This window comes from Solenopsis invicta, chromosome 5 (genome assembly GCF_016802725.1).
Source record: "Solenopsis invicta isolate M01_SB chromosome 5, UNIL_Sinv_3.0, whole genome shotgun sequence".
NCBI classification, from domain to species: domain Eukaryota; kingdom Metazoa; phylum Arthropoda; class Insecta; order Hymenoptera; family Formicidae; genus Solenopsis; species Solenopsis invicta.
In genome coordinates this window covers 11,108,754-11,133,160 of record NC_052668.1, presented here as the reverse complement: position 1 = coordinate 11,133,160, position 24,407 = coordinate 11,108,754, and the positions used below count along the sequence as shown (strand labels likewise).

At 28.2% G+C, this 24,407-nt stretch overlaps 1 non-coding gene across 1 annotated transcript; it reads right to left on the bottom strand.

Annotated features, from left to right (window-relative positions):
- Positions 1-695: 695 nt before the first annotated feature.
- Positions 696-24,081, bottom strand: LOC105198695. Its single transcript, XR_005574770.1, has 7 exons — positions 23,701-24,081; positions 16,329-16,588; positions 15,799-15,873; positions 12,053-12,302; positions 10,872-11,120; positions 3,319-8,256; positions 696-3,227 (listed from the first exon to the last, which is right to left on the bottom strand). It is a non-coding gene; the product is annotated as a THAP domain-containing protein 2 (transcript).
- Between the last annotated feature and the right edge of the window lie 326 nt (positions 24,082-24,407).

Here is a 24,407-nt window from a genome sequence, read left to right as displayed (position 1 = left end):
GAAAATTTATTAGATAAATCAGAAAAACATTGATTTAAATGTAACTATGAAATATATATATATATATATATATATATATATAGAATATTGTATTACAGGTAAAAATGATTTTTGAATATACATTCTGTACAAATTGTAAGTTTGTTATAGCAGCACAATTAACGTAAAAAATGATATAAATACAATTGTTCAATAAATTTTTATGCCTGTTGTATAGCCATCATCAGTTAAACTTGAACTTTATTATTGCGAAAATTGGGTGTACCTGAAACAAAATATACTCTATACATAATCATATACCAATTACTTAAAACCTTTGCATTACGTGCATTATAAAGTTACATTAAGAATAGCGTAAAATAAAATAAAAAAACGTACCTCATTCCTGAAAATGTTAAAAAATATGTACAAAATCTAGCGGGAGGTCAAACATAATAAAAGCTTTAATTAAAGCAAAGAACAGAACATAGAGATCGTTATAATTATTTATTGTTACGTGCAAAACTAAAAAAATACAATATATATATATATATATATATATATATATATATATATATATATATATGTATATATATATATATGAAAAATATAATAACATAAAGATATGAATAATAATAATCTTAAATATATATATATATAAATATGAAACCATGTTGAACACACGCTACATGCATCACTAAAACATATCACAATTAACAATGTAATACATTGCCCTTTAAATAAAAACATATCATATAACAGTGCAATATTATTGCCCTTTAAACAAAACAATTTTTTTTTAATTTTCTTATAGAATCTTTGGCAGATAATTGCTTCGCAATGTAGTACAGTCTCAAACCTGCATATTCTTTTATAATTGCTTTTAATTTAAATAAAATCCAATGATTATACAAAATATTTTTGTCGCTGGAATGAAGTCTGTTCATATCATCTAATATTTTAGAAAAGAAAAATTTTTGAAGCGTTTTGTTGCAAATTTTATACTTAATTGCATTATCTGTTAAATTATCTAAAATACGATAGTGCTGAATTATTTTCTCTGTTTCTTTGCAGACTGCTATTACATTATCGCAAGGATATGTTAACCGACCTTTATTTTTGAAATTTATAAAAGAATTTAACAAATTGTCTTTTTCCCCTAGCAATTGCGTTAGACATATCTCACATTTAATTTTTGTTAATAATTTTTTGGCAACAAAACCAGCAATGTACACAACAATACTTTGGGCGTATTCAGACAATGTACAAGAGAACAGATAGTCGTGATCTTCAAAGGCCTCATTAACTGTAGAGCAATCTGATATTTCGTTATAAATAATATTTCTTTCGTTGTTTAAATCAACAGCGCTAACTTTTTTGCCGGAATTACAATTCAAAATATTAATTTCTTCCAAGGGAATACAATTTCCGATGCTATTGTTTTTTATTTTAGAGTAAATTAATAATTTTTTATACACTGCAGTAAACTGTCGTGCAGTCGGACTGTCATTGTGTCCATCATGATCTCTCAAATTATCAAAAAAAAGTTCCAAATGGTCTTGTCCAAATTTATGAAGTGGAATATATTCTAAAATAGATGTGTCACAACCAATATAAATATCGTATAAACAAATGGCACTTTTCAAGGCCATGACAAGTCCGAGTGGACCTGTCTTTCATCGACTTGCAATAATTAATCCGCCGTCCTTATCCTTCAGCCCGAAAAAAAAAAGAAAAAAAAAAAATATATATATATATATACAAAAGTCCGAATAAAACTGTTTAATTGTACAAATGTTGTCTTTGCACATTGCCTTCTTGTAGCCCGTAGCAGTGATTTTACGCGAATTTAATATGTCGAACGCATCATTCATCATAATGATGAATTTTACTGTCGCAACGCAATCTGCGAAAGCTTTAAGTTTTAGTACATTTTTGCAAAATAATAAAGAATCTACAACAGATCGACTTAACAGTTGAGTTGCCAGTTTTGTTTTCATTTTTTGTTTGCAAAATAAAATGTGTTTTTTTCTTAGCCTATTTCTTAGCCTATTTGCTAAATAAAGCCCCTCATTCTCTTGTAATTTATTTAATTCCACAAGATATTTGAAATTAATTTCATTACCGTCTATGTCCAACAAACTTAGCATTTCGCCAAAACTTTATCATGTGTGACGGATCCGGAAATACAAATTCGCTGGTACAAATATTGACTTCGGTATTTAATGTTTTGATATCCATATTGCAATTTAACTGCCTTAGTACGCTGAAATTAACTGCTGCGCCATCAAACGTTATGTTACTTATTATAATGCCACAATCGAATACAGCATGCACACATTGTTTTAGTATTTCAATTTTTTGTGTACTTGTCAATGAATTAATGAGAAAGTATCCGAGGCACTTTTCACGCCTCATTGACACATACTAACATGAAAGCAAGTGCTTGAGTTGCATTTCCCATTTGCGTGTCATGAACAACACCACCAAAATCTACCAAACCGTAATACTTTTTACCATCCCACTCTAAATGTTCGCGAATGGCCATCTCGTCAAAAACCAAAGAACATATAATAGGTTTGATTAATTTTTTTACTTTTAGTCTTAACATATGCAATGCTTCTGAACAAAAACCCGGAGAACTATCAATTGTCGAATACCATTTATTTAAAGTGTTTGGATGTGGTAATGAACATAGAAATCAATCCCGAACATAATTATAAGCTTTTGGAGAAAAGAAATTTAACGTTAGTGCAAAACTACATAAGTTTTGAGAATATTTCCTTGGTATCGATTTACCCTTATTTTTGAACAATAATCTCCTAAATAATTCTGCGTTGTTACTGAAATTCTGCATGATTGTGGCTTCATCCTTCTCATTTAGTAGGTTCCGATTCTCTAATGTTTTGATGAGATCTTGTAAATTTTTTAGTTTTTTTTTCTTGCGCTAATTTAAATGCTGCAATTTGCGAATTTTTTTTAGCCGCAATTGGTTCATGTTTTCCAATTCTATTATTTTTCTTTTAAGGCTGATTTTTCGAGGTGTGTCGCTTGCTGAAGGATAAAAGGAGTTTTCTCCACAGGCAATACTTTTGTTGCTAGTTCCAGGAACAGTTATATTCAATAGTTTATTATTTTTAAAAGAATCACAGATCTCAGTATCAAAATTTCGTATATGCAAAATGTGAAAAATATTTATTAACTTTTGCATCAATAAAGAACTGCTTTCACAAACATTATTGGTGTTAATTTATATTAACAATTATTCTGAACTAAACAAAAGAGAAAGAATATATTATAAAAATATTTACTTCTTTATAACTTACATATTTGATTCGCTAAATGTGCACAGAAAGATTTGCATCAGATTTTAACCATCTTCTCACACCTGTATTCGTTTCAAAATCATCACTTGTAAAGTGAGAAAAACATAACAAACTATAATTCGTTGGTTCCCAATCTGGATGATTAACAAATTGTACCCACTTCTTCCGTCTTTCTGGATCTTTAGAAAACCTTACGGAATATACCTCCATGCCTAATGCTCTCTCCAGGTCCTCCATGCCTGATATGAATTTGTTTTGGAATAGCCATAGACAAACAAAATAGATATACAAGGCTGGTTTTCTATTCCTACACTAGACTGCACTGGAACGTTCCTTCTTGTTTTCACTAACTTTCAAATATATATCTATTTCACTTTAAGTGCACACTAATTCAGGGAGTTCAGGAACAGAAAACAAACGGATTGAATCATGGCTCTGCCGAAACATATACGCAAAAGTTTAAAATTCCGTACAAACATAAATTTATTGTTTTGCAAATATTACATACAATTGTATTATATCAAGAATTATGTGTAAATATAAATGAATAATAGATATAACTATAAATTACAAGTCTTAATAATACATTTATATTAAAGTAATGTTAATGTTAAACATATTCCTTAACTGTCCAGACCCTCTCTCTGTGTGTGTGTGTGTGTGTGTGTGTGTGTGTGTGTGTGTGTGTGTGTGTGTGCGCGTGTGTGTGCGCGCGCGCGCGCGCGTGTATATCCATAACTTTGTGATACTTGAACACGTTGACTGCCACGAAACTTTCCACGATTCCGGTCTAAAAAGCCAATTTGATTTAATCATGTTATATGGTAAGTAATGAAGCAACGAGGTAACTCGTAGTAGGCGTCCTGGGCAAGTAAACAACCTACGAGATATTTTGTAGTTGGCAGTCAACATATTAATAACGTCCTAATGACACTGTTAACATCAATAAGACATAATTGAAACGTCATTTGACATTACTTTGTTCTTTAAGATGAAATATTGCAACAATATATTGCAACGATATTATTGTAATATTTCAATGCTATTTATCAACATGTAATATATCAGTAATATTACTGTGATATTTTACACTAATATGTAATATTACACTAATATGTAATATTTCTTCATTGAGGAGCTTTAACGCCTGATCCATTTAAAATACTGGACACATTAGTTAGATTTATTTCCTCTTCCTCTAGAGATTTTTAAATATTTTGTTTTATGTTCTTCTTCATCAAACCATAGATCATATAAGTCTTTGAAGGCTTTAAAAGCTTTATCGCGTGCTGTATGTAAATTTCCAAACACATTTCTTAGATTTATTCCAACTTCCTCTAGAGATTTTAAATATTTTGTTTTGTATCCTTCTTCATCAAACCACAATTCATACAAGTCTTTGAATGCTTTAGAAGCTTTAGTGCCTAATCCACTTAAAATACTGGAGAAGTTAATTAAATTTATTAATAAATCTAATTAACGTGTCCAGTATTTTAAGTGGATCAGGCGCTAAAGCTTTTAAAGCATTCAAAGATTTGTATGAACTGTGGTTTGATGAAGAAGGTTAAAAAACAAAATATTTAAAAATCCTAAAGGAAGAAAGAATAAATTTAACTAATGTGTCCAGTATTTTGAATAGATTAGGCGTTAAAGTTCCTAAAACATTCAAAGACTTATATGATCTGTGGTTTGATGAGAAGGACATAAAAAAAAAAAAAAAAATATTTAAAATTTCTAGAGGAAAAAAAAATAAATCTAACTAATGTCTCCAGTATTTTAAATGGATCAGGCGTTAAAGCTCCTCAATGCTCGAGGAGCTTTAGCGCCTGCTGTAAAATACCAGACACATTTCCTAGATTTATTTCCTGTTTCTCTCTCTTCCTCTCTCTCTCTAGAAATTTTAAATATTTCATTTTATGTTTTTCTTCCTTAAACCACAGATCATATAAGTCTTTGAAGAACTTTAACGCGTGCTATATGTAAAATACCAGACACATTTCCCAAATTTATTCTCACTTCCTGTAGAGATTTCAAATATTGTATTTTGTGTTCTTCGTAATCAAACCACAAATCATATACCTGCAAGTCTTTGAATGTTTTAGGAGCTTTAGCGCCTGCTGTATGTAAAATACCAGACACGTTTGCTAGATTTATTTCCTCTTCTTCTAGAGATTTTAAATATTTTGTTTTATTTCTTTCTTTATCAGACCATAGAGCATATAAGTCTTTAAATGCTTTAGAATCTGTAGCACTTGATCTACTTAAAATACTGGACACATTAATTAAATTTATTCTTTTCCTTTTCAGAATTGTTAGATATTTTAGTCCTTCCCCTTTAATTAAAAAGTCTAAGAAATTGAGATGTTTCCGCACTGCCAATAACACTTCTAACATATTTAATTTCATTATTAATGTGTTTACTTTGACTTGTTTGGTAACTGGATTTATTATTTTTTATTTTCTGAAGAAGTTTTTTCATTATTTCTTGTGTAAGAGAATCAAATTCATGGAACTCTATCCAGCGTAACAGTATTTCATGTAATTCATAGCTGTATGGGTAATTATGTAACTGATTATTACTATAAAGAGTATTTAATTTTTTCTTATCTGGCTGATTAACTGCAAATATCAACTTAAATATTAACTAAAAACTTTTCTCTTTTACTCTTTCGCTCTCATTAAAAAGTCTTTTCTCTTTCTTCTCTTTTTGCAAGGAAGGTGGCAGCGGTAACAAATTTATGATCTTTTCTCGTGTTACTTTTTTCGAAAATCGTTAAAGATCATTTTCATTTATAGACAAACTGTATCTTAAAACTTTATATTTTTTCTCGCAAATATTTAAACTATCAAATTTTAAAAGATAAGAATTATTAGATAGCTTTTCTTTTATCCTCTTTTCTTTTGTAAGATTTAAATTAGCATTAGTGTAGAGAATCAAATATTCTCACTAACAATAAGTTTTTCAACAAATAGTGTAAAATATTTGTTAATACAAAACATATTTTCTTTCTGCCTAAAGGAAAAAAACTGATTACTGTTTATAATAGCATCAGCGTTATGAACATTTAAATAAGAAATTCTATTTTGATGATAGATGCTGTTATTATTTTTTCAAAATTTATGGAAAATATATTTTTATGCACAAATATGAAGAAAGTTCAATAATAAATTGAACTGATATCTGATTCCGGATACATTAATCACACATTTTTTTATTCTTGTCTGAAAGTTTCAAATCAAATAATATTCTTTCTTGTAATGCTATATAATCGTCTTGATTTTTACCATTTTTTAAATTTCAATTTTACAATGCTGCTTATTTTTTTCTGTTGGGCTAATTAACTGCAAATACTAAGTTGTTTAAAAATGCTTCTTTTATGCTTTTTTCAAATTTTTGTGTAAATTTTCTTTTTTGCACTACTTTCTTCGTAAAAGACAAAAATTCCAACTGTTTTAAAAGCTTTTTTCTTGTTGTTTTATCTAGTGAAAACAAATAAAAACCATCCTCTTGTGTATCATCACTTGTAAATAAAAAATTTTTTAAAATATCACATTCTTTAGTTTGTATGTTATCAAATTTAAAAGGATAATAAGTTTTAAATCGTTCTATTTTAAATGTTTCCTTTTAAGATTCAAATTTAAATTAGTATAGATAATAAGATATTCAACATTCTTTTTAAATTATTTGTTTTAAACATACGTTTAGCAAAAGTATTGAAATAACTATTAATTAAAGAGTTGTATCTTGTTTTATAAAATAATTTGTCATAGTTAATATTATTTTCTGTATATTATTTGTTTACATATTCAATTCGTATACGAATTAACTTCTTTTTATGACGAATAAAAATATTATTAAATTTATCAATTTCAGAATCTTCAAACGTTAATGAAAACGAAGGATATTTATGTTCATACGTAAACTTTCTAAGCAAGCAAAGTACTGACAAATCTAATTAATATATAAGTTTGATCAAGTAATTAGAAAAATGACGTCTCTGGTGTTGAATGTGATAACCTGTATACAATTTATCCTGTCTAGATTTATTTTGTAAAGCACTAAGAAATCCTAAATTCTCTCTTTTATTTAAATCTGTGCGTATTAATCCTATACGCAGACTCTTTAATATTATATCATTTTTGTTTGTAAGAGAACATTTCCTTTTTTTAGTGTTTACACTCAATCATTTTATTTGCGTGAAGCATTTTTAATATCTTGTAATAGTTTATAAAAATTTTCTAATTAATATCAATGCCTCAAAAGTTGTTTTCGTTATCGCTATGTTATTTACCGCATGATATTAGAAACAGTTAATAAAGCAAGTTATTTTTTGCGATTAATTGTATAGTTACAACAAGTAGCTTTATTAATTGATTCTACATTTAAAAAAAGTGGAAAGAAAAGAACGTTTTTTAAAAAAAAGTAATAAATTAAAATATTCAAAAATGCAATAGTTAATAAAGGAATATCTACATTGTTATAAAAATTGTCATATATATATTTAAATATAGTAATTTTAATATACTATTTAGTATATTAGTATTTAGAAATAACTACTGATGGTTTTTTCAGGATCTGAAAAAGCTATCTAAAAACCTTTTTCGGAATATACGTAATTTTCCTTTAAATATATTTACTTGAAGAGCAACAGTTTTCCTTCTTTCTCTGTTTCCTTTTTTCACGTTTCCTTTTTTACTAACATAAACTTTCGCGCGCCGAGTGCATTATGTATTATATTATAAATATAATAGTGTATTATGTATTCTATTTATAGACATAATACATGTTTAGTCATGTACACACTCGTATATAAAATATAATATACTCTTTCCCGGCTGAATTATTACATTTTGCGTCTTGTTTTCTTTTGTTTATCTTCTTGTTTTCGTTCATCTTCTTATCTTCTTTTGGTTGTCTTCTTGTATTGCTGCATTTTCCTTATTCTTCTTCCTTTCAACCCAAAATTTTAAATAATTTTGATAATTTAACTAATATTTAATAACAATTAATAGTTATACTTTAATATTATTAAAAATATTTTCAAAAACTAATATATTTGTACATTAATTAAAAATAACTTTATTAAAGATGAGAAAAAAAAAGAATATGCAGATAATGATAAAAGAAAGAATAATGCAAATAAAAAATAATACAAATAAAAATAATGTAAATAAAAAATAATGCAAATAAATATTCGAATAATGCAAATAACGAATAATGCGAATAATAAATAATGTTTATAACAAATAACATATAACGTGAATAATGAATAATAATTAATTACTTGAATAATAAATAATGTGAATAATAAATATGTAAATAACAAATAAAATTTTATTTAAATAATTATCTAAATAAATTATTTGAAAAATAACAAATAATGCCCAACTCTGCTAAAATTATATGTTATTATTGTTTTTCCAATGTTGTTTATGTAAGACAAGAATGTTGTTTACGTAAGAAAAAATAAATAAAGATTAGAAGAGAAGAGAATATTATGAATACTTTAAATATTATGGCTACCCTCATTATTTCCATTATTATATGATGAATTCTAACAATCGTTTATGGAATTATCCCATCAGTAGTCCATCGTTTTTCTAGTGACGCAATACACAATAGCAAACAATTGTTGTAAGACATTTTTGCTTTGAAGCACTTTTAACCTTTTTCAAGGTATATTTTAGCACTTAATTGCATATACTTCCTCATTGTTTTTAAACTTGACCGTTGTATCATACAAATGTATGTACACTCGAATGTTTTGTTATTTAACTTTTTATTCAGCTGTACACACTTTAAGTTATACAAAGTTAAACAATAATATGGGATTTTGTTAATATAGTTTTTTAAACAAAATTTTTATATATTGAAATATTTCTTCGATAAATCCATTGTTACTTTGAAGGGCGAGGTTCAGAAACTTTAGAAGTATTTGTTGTTCAGTGTTAAACAAGAATAATATGATATTTCTAATGATATCTTTAAAGTCTTTGAACGCACAAAAATTCTAAACGATGAAAAATAAAAAATATATAATTTTGTAACAAAATACTGTTTTTTTTAAACTGAACCGATTTTTTAAAAATTATTTTTAGGCTAGCCATATTACCATCACTTTTTCCTTCCACTGATTATGCAGTACGTCACATTTTTATAAATCTTAAGTGATAAATATTTTATTACTTTGAGTCTAGAATCAGTTAAACATTTTGACGAATATAGTCGTTCAAATTCCAATATAAAATAATGATTATAAACAAAGTTATTCAAGAAAATAAAAATGGGTGTCATATTACCCTCTTCTCCTCTAGTATTATCATTTCATTATTATCTATTTTCAAAAGTTATTATTTAAAATTTTGTGAAAGATGCATTTATTTTTTATATGAATTCAAGTTCACGACTTGTATGTTACAAATTAAATGGAATATGGACCAAGTCAATCAGAGCAAGATGTTGATGCTGAAATAATATTTCATATGTTTCAATTTCGGAATTCTTGTTTTTTAGTCTTTCCTACTTCTCATTGTCCCGTTCCTTACTTATTTTTTTTTTTCACTCGTCTCGTCGATTCTTTATCTATCTTATATGTATTACATATATGTAATGCGATTAATCAATCAAATAATTAAAAAATTAGTCTGTTTAAAAATTTCACTTTTCAATCATTTATAGCGAAGTAAATTATGAATGATAGTGGTACATTTTTAAATTCACATTGTTCATTTATATATTATTAATTCTTTACAACCATGCTAAATTAAAATCATGTATTGTACTACAAAAAATATACATAACGTTTAACACTACAAAACGTGTGATATAAGTACAAAATTTTCTTTTAAAAAAATGAGATAAAAAAAGGTGCCAAGTTTGTGTATGTGAGTTTCAAATAATTATTTTTCTACAAAACCCAAATGGTACTATCTTTGTATTTACATTGAAAACTTTTCTTATTCCAATCCAAATGGTAATATCTTTACTTTTTCTACAAAAATGTATAAAATCTTTAAATTGCGCCAATTATAAAAAGAATATATTGCTCTTTGAAATAACTACTCTATTATTTTTAACAAATAAAATCCAACCGGTAGTATCTTTATTTCTTAAATAAAATTCAAGTGATGGCATCTTTAATTATTTTAAATAAAATTCAAGTAGTTTTATTTTCGTATATTCCCATTAAACAAACTTTCTGTTCTAACCCAAATGGATGTATTTAATTTAAAAAAGAGTCATATAGTATAGTACTTCATCATATAGTACTTAATTGAAACAATTTTCAAGAATGTACATTTGCGACATTTTAAAATGCATTTATATATTTTTTTATTAAAGATAAATGTGCAGAATCTCTTTTTTAATAAATTTTAATATCATAACTTTGTTTCTTAATTCAGTTTTATTTCTTTAAATAATAAGTAACGAATTTAAGTCTATTTAAAAGTATTACGTTCGTTCCTCGAAATAATATGATAAAAATGAAATGATCAAAATTACGTCAACTCAAACTCGAATCCATTTGTAAAACGTTTAATTACCTGGTTGTTCATAATACGTACCATCTCCCGTCTCCTGCTGCCAAGTAATGACAAATAATGGTTCACGCTGGTATTCATAAATAATCGTCTCCCTCTTGGACTGGTACTGATCTTGAGAAATACTCTTAAAGATATTTGAAATAATTCTTTCGCGTTGATTCTTTAACTGAGTTTGCCATGTGATATCCTGCCATGTGATATAGATCTGATAGAGAGGATCCAGGACCACCGGCTTTGAGAATCTGCAGTTTTGGCCTCTACTTTTCTCAGCTATAATAATGGTAATGATGTTATCAATGACAAAAATGAATAAAAAAAATTTAATAAATATATTGTTTAAAAACATAAAAAAACGATTATTTAAAATAAATATAATATTCGCATTTTTTCCAATTAAATCGTTGCAAACAGAAGAAAAATTAATGATATTTTGGAATTTCTGTGAAAAAGATAATAAATAAATTTAATATCTATAAAAAAATGTTTTATTGATTATCAATGTGTAAAAAAATAATTTTTTAAATTGTTTTGATTTATTTAAATTGACTTTTACTGAGCTCGTGCCCATCCCTTCAGTCTTATCGCTCTAGAATTCAAATAAAATAAAAAAATGATTATGTGTCTCTAGATTGATTATGTCATTACAGCCTAGCAAATTTCATAATTTTTAAAAATTGAAAAATTATAGCATTTTAAAGAAAATATTTGATTTTGTCATCAAATCTTCGACCTTCAAATGTTTATAAAAAATTTTTAACTGGCCCGACAGGTCATAGAGAATTACATTTTACACGTAAAAATTTATTTTATCAAAAAAGATAAAAAATTGTTAAAGTTATTGCACTAAGATTTTTTAAAAACAGTTTCGAGAAAAACGCGTTACAAAGAAAGTTTATAAATAATTATTTTTTTGGGTAAATTTCAATTTTTTTCCGTATTCTAGACACCAAAAGGAATGAGATTTGAAAAAGATTTAAAATTATAGATTTAAAAATTTAAAGATTTAAAAATTTAAGAATAAAAGATTATAAGATTAAAAACAAATTGAATGTTGGGAAGGTATTTAACTACTTAAAATCTATAATTTTTTAAACATTTATTTCAAGTATGAAATTGAACTTTATTTAAACTATTTCTATTTAAGTTATTCTCTTATTATTCTCTTTGTGGATATAAGGATCACATTAAAGAAAATAAAATACCTGTAGTGTTTGACGACGCTATCTTTTGTAACGACAATGATCCAGTCGCTTTTATTGTAAGTTGTTGTTTACTGAAGCGATAACTTTTTACTTCCAATATCCCTTGCCAATTTTTTTGCATCAACACGATAATGTTATAGTCATTTATGTGGATAGTCTTGTTTTCTTTAGGAGTTGGTAATTTGGTCGTTTAGTATTCCTCTTCTTCTCGTAATTTATAAAACGAGCAAGCGGTTTTGCAACTTTCACACTAAAAAAGAAAAACACAAGATTACAAAAAAAAATGCATAAGACATATATTGCATCGGTGTTAAACGTTGTTTGTTAAAATAGTGTAACTCTTAAAAAAATTTTTTTTCATATTTTTTACAAGTACATGTTAGGAAAAATGTGTATCAAAATGATTTACTTCAATTCGTCAAATTACAGAGTTACAGCGACTGAAAAGAATAGATTCACGGCGAACTTGGTGAGCGGGAAGTATCAACTTTGTTTATTTCATTCATTAATTATTAAACTTTTGTTACAAAACATTTGTTCTGGACCAAAAATTGTTCAAATCATCATTTTTTGCAGTAATGGTATTTAATAAAGGATTCTTGCCAATTTTGAAAAAAAACAACAGTAACAGAAGCTACAATAAGTGAAGATGTACTGCTGGAACATATTTATTTCAGCCATTCGAAGTGATGCTCGAGTGATTTCATTAAGCAAGCCAGAATTGTTGAATGGAGATAGCAGCAGGATTTATTTAAACAAGAGAAAGATCCCTTTATAGACTGGTTGAATAATGGTGGATATATGTATATTTAAGATGTATTCAAAATATGTATATTGTAAGTTACGCGCTGTGACGCAAACGAGCCTAATGGCGATATCTCTCGGCGCTCTTGTTTAGCTTATTGCGAATATTGGCGAAAGCCGGGCTTTCTAACCTCTTTGGACTTTTTTACAGTACCCAGCACCCGCAAACATGGAATAAAAATAAGGTTGGCACTTCTCAGTTTTAACTAGTTGCAACCGTTTCCACCGGGTTCAATTCGCTGCCATTCCACTAGAACTTGTGGATCTAAGTGAGAGAGAACTGAGTTCAATCCGACATGTTTCCATCAACTTCAATTTGGTTCTACACCGGATTGGATGCGGATTAAGAGGATGCTATAGTGACCGAAGAACTTCCTCGACGTTGGCATTGCAGATTATTTTTTGAGGGAGACCAGGCTATCGCTCTTTGTCCAACACATAGATCTGTCTTTGTTTTTTGATTATTTCGTCATCTGCAAAAAGACCTATCTTTTCGCAGATGGCGAAATAATCAAAAAACAAAAACAGATCTATGCGTTGGACAAAGAGCGATAGCCTGGTCTCCCTCGAAAAATAATCTGCAATGAGGAACGTCCGACGTCGAGGAAGTTCTTCGGTCCTCTATAGCATCCTCTTAATGTCTCGGTGGAAACTAGACCATTGTTTCCCTCGCTCCGTGAGACTGGGACAGGTGCGCGTGGCGAGTGGATGCTCCATATATTAATCTCCGATTACTCCGATTCATAAGTTATTGTGTTATCACCGAATAAAGAGTGTTAAGGCTAACAGTGGTTCAATTAATTGTTCCGGTTCTTCCATACATCACATCTTATTAAAAATATAACAATGGTAAATAAATTTTCTCTGTAAATTGTATGCCAAACTTTAAACGCCTTTTTCTCAAAACCGTATTTTTCGAATTGGAGTTCATGATATCTCAAGATTGATTTAACCAATTAAATTTTCAGCACACGTGTGGCTATCACCCCGTACTACAATTATGTTATAACATTTTATTTTTCCACTTTTACAGCTCTTTAAAAATAAAAAGAATTGAAACATAATTTTCAAAGACGCTATTTTGTTAATTTTTGATATTTTTCTTTCATTCTGGTACCTATTATAAGTATGCTAATTAGACACCATTTTTTGTTTCAGATGAGCAGAACCGACTCAACCATTATATGCGCGGCTTTTTTCATGATTTTAAAATGGTTTATTACAGCCAATTTTCATTTTTATTGTAGCAAAAAAGAAAATTTATAAACACTCTTTATTATTAGTTATTATTAAATGTGTAAAAAAATCCTAATATAAAAAACTTTTATAAGTACTTTATAAAAAATTCCAAAGAAACGTATAAAAACGCAAATATTATAATATTCTCTTAACTCTTTTAGGTCTAGTGGTAGTGGTTAAAGATATTATATATATAATAAGTAACGTATATATAATATATACCATGTATATATAATATATACATGTATATGTATGTATCAGTATCTTTAAAAAAATCATATTTTTTGTAAATATTAAGCTATTCATAACTAGAACTTGTTTTAATAGAAAATGCCTTTTTTATGTAGACGAAACAAGCAATAAATTATAAAACTGTTATTAAATATGACTTTAATAATAATAAAATACAATATAGTATTATAAATTAATAAATGTAATTAATAGATTATATAATAAAACATTAGTTACTGAAATAAATAGTTTGCACTATTTTTAATAAAATCTGAATCTTCTACGATCCGTTATTTATTGTTTATATAGATAAAACGTAAAATATAGTTTATATAGTTTATATTATACACATAATTTAAGTTATTTATATTTTACGAATAAAAGATCCATATCTAGATTTTTTAGTATTAATCAAATTTATCTTTTCTATTTACCACTTTTGTTTTGGTTTTCTTATGCAATGTCTATGTGATTGCATTTTCTTAAAAAATAGATAAACGTTATCAGGATATTGTGCGAAATCTTCTTTCCTTTCCCATATATTGAAAATTATTTTCGACAATAGAGATTTTCCTTGTGCTTGGGCGACTAGTTCTCTCGCTTTGAAGGGTAATAAAAGGCTAGAAAGATCGATTCAGGTAAGAGGTTACCCGCACACTCAAAAGGTTCAGAAATTCCAAGCCGCAAAGACGATGATCGAAAATTATATGCGAACTTACTTCAAACAAATTTAAAAGAAGGTAGCCGCTATACGAGTGAAGAAAAATCTTTGAAATTCACTATAAATGTATATTACATTATTTACATTTTTTATTGTAATAAATATATAAAAATACTAAAATAATATAAAAGTATTTAAGTAATACAAATAGAAATAGAAATTAATAAATAAATGAAAGAGAAAAGTATAATAAATATATACGAAATACAATATATATGAATGAAAATATATTAGGCACAATATTTTAAATAAAATTATTACTATTACATTAAGTAAAAATTAAGAAATCAAGACAAAATTAGGTATACTATATAATAAATAAATATATTAAATGCAATAATAATGTAACAGACATTTAAATCTAGAGATTGAAATGTAGGGAATAAAATAGAGATTTAAGAATACATGCGTTTATATCATGTATGTATATATTATATATATATATATATATATATATATATATATATATATATATATATATATATATACAATGAAGTGCATTAATGAGATCCTTTTATCGGTGTAGGAAGCAGTTTAATCAATCATGTGTTGCCATTGGTTTAGTGAGTTTGTGATTGGCTAAGATTGCTGTAACTTTTGCACTAGCAAAGGACTTCATTAATGCACCTTATTGTACATATAATGAAATTGGCTATTTTATACATCTAATTTATTTATCTATTTTGATTTAATTTTGTGTTAATATTTGGAATTAATTTTAAATACAAAAAGAAGTGAAAACTTCACTTACGTTTTAGAAAATGTTGCAGTAAGACAATCGGTCTTCTTTGTTCCAAATACTGAGATGGTCACAACTTACCCAGCACTGTGAAAAGAAATCTAAATGAAAATCTCAATCAATTTTAACTCTCAGCTGACACACTGGGTTTCGTACACCCAGGATGTTTATAAAAATGCTTGACACCCATAAATAGTAAAGGGGGGGAACAAGAGTCGATTAATATTTCAATCAATATCTCCACTACTGATTCCCCATGATTGTAGTTTCCAAAAGTCAATGGGAATTTTACACAGTTGGGTTTATTCAGATTACAGGTGCACTACACTCAATGTGTCAGAAACGAAAGAAACGTCAAAAAAAAAAAAAAAAAAAAAAGATTTATCATTAAACAAATGAAAATAAATTGATTAATAACATGGTCAGATACAGTCAACAGGAAAGAGAAATTCAACGCATCGAAAATTCTATTCCTATTGTCTGTTCCACGTTCCTATATTTTTTATTATGCATTGGGTTTCTCATAGGTTAAAATTTGTTACCTGTGTTATTCCGTGTTTCTATTGCCTGTGCCTTTCATTGTGCATTAGGCGTTTTACTATTGTAAGCCCGAGTTTCTGTTTCAAAGAAACGAAGGGCTCCGTGGTTTTTCGCTAATAATATTTTCCAAAAGCCTTGCCGAGGTATTCTCTCGCTCGATCCGAAAGAAATTCAGACCCAAAGGGAATTTGGAAAAGATAAAGAACTTTGGTTCCGGTGTTGTTCGTGCTCTGAATGTATGAGGCGTGCAGTGCTGCTGAATCTGCAGAAAATGCTTTATCTGTGATTTTTGTATAAATAATTTTGTAGAAATAAAGTCACTTCTGTAAAATATGTTCTTCCTCAAAATAATAAAATAAATTTTCTATATAAAGTTTTATTTCTTTTTAATAGCTTAATACTTTATTTTATAATAATGTGTATATGGTTGTACGGAGTTGCCCCGACCCTTGGGGGCAATCTTGTAAAATGTAGTTTTTTCTTAAACATTTTTTTTTAAATAACCTGAAGCAAGAAATGAAGCATCAGCAGAGAAAATAATAGTAAAAGAATTAAACAAAGTATTAATAATAAAGAGTTAATTTTATTCGCCATATTAAGGGAGAAATAAGCAATTTGGCTTAAGTGTACGTCATTTCCCCTACTGCACAATCCATTATTTTTTTTACAAAAATGATAATTTTTTAGCGCCGGTTCGTTTTCTTGATCAAATCAAATTGATGGATTCGAAAAATTAATCGTCGCTGAAAATTTATCGATTCTATAAAAAATATCCTAGTGTGTTCTTTCGATAGATAATCAGGTGAGTTATCGAATTACGATCATTGCTTCAAGTCACAAAACAAAAAAATGTCATCCTAATCTGGAAATTAATAACTTGTTTGCCCGACGATAGGTTTGTAAAGTGAAATAAATGGTGAGCAGAGCAGTGGTCAGTTAAAATATTTGTTGAAGAAGAATAGGACTTAATAATGGAGGACCCAAGAATTGGAGAAAAATGAAATAGAGAAAGAAAATATTAGTTAAGAAAAAGTATCATATATACTTTCTAAAATTTTTGGAGTAGAATTTTATCTAAAAAAGTGGAATTCCACTCCAAAGAATTTAGAGAGTACAAATTTCTCTATTGATATATTACAGAAATATTAAAGAAAATGCATAAACAATTACTATAATTAGAATTATTTCCTTTTCCCATTCGTAATAAAATAAAAGTTATTAATCTGTTCAAACTACGTCAAAAGTATTTCTTTGTTGAAAGATTTTCTGTATTATAAAAAAGATATTATAAGCAATTATTATAATTGCCTTCATGTGTGCATTTTTTATCATTGTTATTTAAAAAATTTTTATATCATATTTTCTTTATTTATCTTAATTTTATTTTTATCTTTAAAACATCACAAAAACACACACACACACACACATACACGGAGAGAAATCATAAAAAATTAATAACCACGCAAATATTATAGTTGAAGGTTAATTAGTAATATAATTATATTTTTTGTATATAACAGCAGTTTCAATAAATACTCGTATATTAACCAGATATGTCTGATATGTAAAATGCAACTGTATGAATATTTCTGAGTAGATATGTTCAGATGAAGCAAGAAGTTGTACGAGTATGATTGCATAGCTATAGTAAGTCCTCCGAACAATGCTGATCGTATAAATTAAAATATTCTCAGTCTAAACTGACGTATTACTATTAACAATATAGGACTCTATAATTAATAATGAGTATGATTATAATACTAAAACGACATGATAGTAACCTATATTAACATGCAATATGGTTGAATAAATCATATTTATAATTAATACTTCTAATGTTTTCTCTCCGTGCATACACACACACACACACACACACACACACACATTTATCATTATTATTTATGAGACTATAAATCACGGATTACGTTTTATGGATTTGTTTTAGAAAATATTATTTGTACATTTTTGATAATGTGACTTTTAGCATATGAAAATGCATTACTTTTTTCCTGAATGTTAATGTTAATATAAATAATATTTTATGTTAATAATATTTTTATTTAAATAAATTTCTTTTTTCCGAAACTATTATTCCCTCAGGATTAAAACAATCACGTTAAATTACGAAGAAACTCTTCTCTTTTGTTCTTTTCTTCGAAGTCATCGTTGCATGAATCGTTCTTCTTTCTCAATAAGGAGAAAGGAAAGGAGGTGGCCAACTCTAGACTGTGTTCGGAAACTTTACTTGGGTGCAGCCAATGAAACTCAAACCGTTACACAATTACCCGAATCCACTGAAATTTCAAGGTGGAAAATTTTACTCCTATGGGTGCATCCAATAGTATTTCCGAACGACTTACACAAATTGTGGAACGGTGAATTTTGTCAAGTGCACCTGGGTGAAGTTTCCGAATACAGCCTTATAGTGTTCGTTAAAAATTTATTCCCGTCCTCTCTACAAGCTGTTATTCTAATAAAAATGTTCTCTCACTCTTCTATTCGTCACATGGATCCGCGCATAAATATGTATGTTTAACTCCCTTGTTTTTGCGGGACACGGATCGACGAATCGCCCAAAATTAATAGACACCCCCTTTATAATAAAAGCAACGTCCTCGCGCGCATGTTGTTTCCTGAGTCCCTCTGACTGTAATTCTCATCCATGCATGCTCAGTCAGGGAGTGTCGGCCACACCTGGTGAGTTTCCATGGCATTCTCTCTGCCATTCAAAACACTTAAAGATTTATTTGATTTCCAGCTGCGACCAGTATCCCTTTTGAATACACACAGGTACGTGTAATGCATATGAGATACGTGCACAAAAGTTTTTACTTCCTTTCTTTTAGTCAAAATATCGTTTTTATAATACAGAAAATCTTTAAACAAAGAAATATAGTACTTTTAACGTATACACTGTAAAAAAATTCAGTAAATTTACATATAATAGATGTAAAAATTACACAATTACTTTTGTAAATAAAAACTACTCAGAACTTGATCGATTTAGCCGTTACTAAGATCTGATAATCTCATATGCTTGAAACTTGCTCGAATAAAAGAACCTCGGATTTGTCAATGCGTTGTCTTGGCGCTAAGAAGCAACTGTGCTTTTTGAAAAATAATGTAATTTTTATAGAAATTATGTAATTCCACAAAAAATATGTAGATTTCCTTTCGTTGAATAAATATATCTTATTTTATGCGGTAAATTACGTCCTAAAGAGGATATTTTAAACATTATATATAATTATCTAAATATTTGTAGCATTACATAATACAATTTGTAATTGAGCAAATTGCAGAAGTTTTATAACATGTATAAAAAGTTACAGAAATGATAAAATAACAATACGTTTTGCAATTGTATTATAACATTCAAATATTGTTACTTTAGTATATACGTTGTAAACAATAAAATGACTACTATGTCTGCATATAGTAGAATATTATTAGTATTTCATATATCGCTATAATATAATGCGATTAGCATTTAGCATGCGTGAAAACTCTGTCCTGCTTAGCATGATTATGTGCGGACACAGTAGTCATTTTTAATTACAAATTACAAAATTAGTTACAACTATTTAACTTTATACCTATTATAATAAATAAATTAGAAAAAATTTTTTTACAGTGTAATTTCAACAGTTTGATAATTTTAAATTTATTTTATTGCGAATGGAAAGAGGAAAGAATGATTTTAACTTGGCAGTTATTAATTTTTGCAATTACTTTAAGATATCTTTTAAATTTTTAATATTTTTATTAAAAATATAAATATTAAAATGCTTAAAATCTTGGAACTAACAATTTTCTTACAAGTTATCAATTATGCGACACTTTTCAAATAACAATTTTACATTTTACCTTACAAGAAATAATTACTTAAAAATAGAAAAAATTATTAGAAATTCTGCGGAAAATTCCGAACATCGAAAATTTTGTTTAGATGATGCATAACCTAACGGATAAAAATATAAGTACATTTGTTTTCGTTGTTTCTGCAAATTATATTGTATTACATGTGAAGCAATAATATATATTGTATAAATATAGTATCAATATTACAAATAATTATATTATTAATAATTGTACTATTAATTTTATTATTATTATTATTAATTATATTATCATTATTATTATTATCATTATAATTATATTACATTATTATTATTAATTATGTTTAATCTGATGGAGTCTGTGATACACTTACCAATTAATTTTATTTTAAATTAAATTATTACAGTTTAAATCATTTTTGCGTTGTAAGAACAGCCTACAAAATAATAGAATATGAATATTCTGGGTTCTATACGTCTGATTCTATACTGCTCTTTAATTTTTCGTATAAAATTGACCTTGTTTACACCGAGCACTTGATACGCGTACTAACTAGTAATTTTCTATTAAATTATCTTAATTTCGGCAATAAATGTAAAAAATAGTATATTAAGTTGGTACAATATGAATCAAGATAATTAAATATATGTATTATGTATACACGCATTGTCGACAGTAAGATAAATTAATAGAAAGTTACGAGTTAGTACGCGTATCAAGTGCTCGGTGTAAACTAGGCCATTAATTCAGTTGGATCAATTGATAGATTAAATATTTCATCATTGACTTTAAAATCAATAGTCAGTGCCATAATAAATTTATAAAACTAACAAAATATCACAAGAAACCGCACAGAAAATAATGTGCGTGTTTAACTGGCAGTGTAAGAATAAGCACTTTCGATGCACTTGGGCAGTGCCGCCTGCACTCGGCGAGTTTCCAGTGCGCACTCAGTGCTGCCCAGTGAAAAACGTTATTATAGCGTTTTTCATTGGAAAAACTAGTGCGCACTGAAAGTGCACTTGCTACAGGTAATTGGGCATTTCCGTTGGCACCGTCATCACGCAAATCGAAACGTCCAATTGCCAGCGGCGCACACTCAGTGCGCACTAATTTTCCCAATGAAAAACGCTATTAGTTTTCTCAGTTACCGTGCTTCACGTTTTAAAACAGGAATTACCGACATAAAAGTATGCACCAAAACAAAGTGCGGGCTGGTAAATTTTACGAAAAAATCGTACAAAAAGTTAAAAATTTATTTATTTTTGTCTCGTGGATCTGTCAACCGAGATTAACTTTTGTCATTTATTAACGTTCTGTAGCTCGTATGTATGAAATGAGACCAAGCCGCACTTCAGAAAACTCTAACAAACAACACTGTCTGTGTGTCATTCCAGTCAAAAGCCTAACAAAATGTTTAACATGTAAACAGCTGTACAGTTAGGAGCTAAAAGGTTGTAACACTTCTTTTTCGATGGTTTTTGGAATGTAAACTTGCTCATCGATCGGCGAACGTAATTGGTTAGATCCACAGGTAAGAACCAATTACGTTTGCCGTTCGATGAGCAAATCTACATTCCAAAAACCATCGAAGAAAATGTGTTGCAACCTTTTAGCTCATAACTGTACGTGTACAAATTTCGCTTAGCGCATGTAAACAATGGCAAGCAGAGCAGTGATTGTAGTTGATAGGTCTTTTTGCAGATGGCAAAATAATCGAAAAACAAAGACAGATCTATGCGTTGGATAAAGAGCGATAGTCTAGTTTCCTTCAAAAAATAATCTGCAGTGCCGACGTTGAGAAAGTTCTTCGGTCACTATAGCACTCTTAACCTACCGCGCAATCGTACTTCACGCACCGCGCGGCGAATGCCAAAAACTTCACATGCAAATTTCTCTGAAACAAAGGCTCATGCACTCAAACGCTCTGACACTTTTTATACCCTCGATCTTCCCTTTTAAATGAACTAAGGCTCATCTGATTTCGTATTTTGCAATTAAACGCATTTCCTTGTAAGTCGTTCGATTGAATTAATGACTAGGTACCAATGCGTTTCGTTCGTATGATTTTTCGTACGCTTCTGCCAAGGAATCGGTAGGAATGTCTGTTCCGAATGCTTCCGAATTTGCCTATTAGAGAAGGAACAACCATCTAAGGGTGGGAATGTCCTTATGCATATCGTCTCGATGCTTTTTTCTTGCGAAAGCAGAATTTGAGAGAAATATAAACACGAGATATATTGAAACTGTTTTGTAACTTTTAGAATAATTTCAACGAGAGAAAATTATGCGAACGAGAATACTTGACAATATTTGAAATTGACAATATTTACATGAACGCGAATAAATGTAATAACAGACATTATAACAAAGTCGAAATAAACTATTAGATTTAAAATTCTTAAATTTACATGAAATAGAAAAATTGTAAGCACACTATTTATAACAAAATAGAAACTTAAGTACAAAACGCGTGACTCAAGATTCTAACCCAAATAGCACACAATATTTATAATAAATATTATTAAATATTTATTATAAATATTTTTCATAAATGTTAAACAAATATTTTATATATACTTTATGTACATAACAAAAATAATTATAAAATTCTTTATCCAAAATATTATTGAAACATTTATTAAATATTTTCTAAAATATTTATGCTAAATAAAAAATAAACATTTATAATAATAATTTATAAATTATTTGTATTTCATTTAATTATCGTATTATATTAACATATATTTTTTAGTTGCATTTTTATTTAAACAAAAGTTACTATAGATGCTATTCCGCATTTGTAAAAATAGTAAACAACTATAATTTTATATATGTTTATATAAATAATATGCGTTAATTATACATATTTCATTTTTTCGATAACGTATATTTATCTAATCTACCAGTTATATATACGTATCAGCAGTGTTTACGTATCAAAGTGTTTACAGGTTATCAGTATCATCACGAGGACTATTAGTTAATAGCGATCACGAAGGTTAAGCAACGTTCACCGGGGTCGCGATTTAGATGAGTGATCGCTTGGAAATTTCCGAAAAAAATTTCTAAGAATGGATTTTTTTTGCAAAAAATTGTTTTTTAAAATATTATGAAAATATTGTTTTGCTCATTGGAATTATGTGGTGTAATATAATATTTATGCGGATATTTTGAACATTTTCTAAATAATTATCATAAATTTATCATAAATTTTTTGAAATGTTTATGATAAATATTTATGATCTGTAGAATTTAGAACCATAACAACATTTATTAAAAGTTTATGATAAATGTTTATAAAATATTAAAATAAATATTACAAATATTTAGTAAATATTTTATAAATATTTTGTGCTATCTGGGAATATAATCGTACGCTCCTTAACACTAATAATTAAGAAGCATTACTTTCCTTGAAATTTTTTCAGAATCGACTGTTGCACGCGTTGTCTCGTATTAAAAATTCTTTAAAATTTTGAGATTTTCTTAGAATTTTAAGTGAACAGTGTGAATAGTGTAAAACGTTCTTACCATATGTCTATAATTTAGACTGTTATTATGCTCAATGTAAGTGCCGTTGATTGTGTAACATTGCAGGCATGTTGAATAGCATTGCACAGTCTTGAAAATTGGTGTGACATCCAAGCCGGCGGTCGCCAAGGTCAAGGTTATGTAGAATATCAGCGCCGGAGCCTTGCGATCTTCATTCTCCTCTTCTTCGATAACAAAAAACTATATTCCATACTTTTTTCTATCACGAAATTATTATTATTTTCTTCCAATTAAAACTCCAAGGTATCTCGTGGTTTAATCAATCACAGATCGTCAGCAGGACACAAAAGCCACGGGCGTGTATTCGACGAGCGAAATTTCGGTGCGACTGCAGCACTGCAGTCGGAGCAGTGTTGTTTTAGACGGATCCGGTTTTTCGCGCATGCGCGTCAAATGAGACTTCAGTAAAGTATTTATTAGTGACAGAAAGGAGATCTTTGGTACCCCATACAAATTTTGAAATTCTCTAATCTTTTGTTTTTTAATTGTTCCTTTTGTCTCTGAACTTTTTAAATTCATATTAAAATAAATAGGTTTGTTTGCGTTGCTTGAAATCTCTAAAAATTCTTGCACTTAAAATAAAATAAATATATATTTAAGCAAATAAGGGAAATATGTAGGGGAGAGAAGAGGAGGGGAGAGGGAGGAGAGAGAAAGAGAGAGAGAGAGAGAGAGAGGGGGGGGGG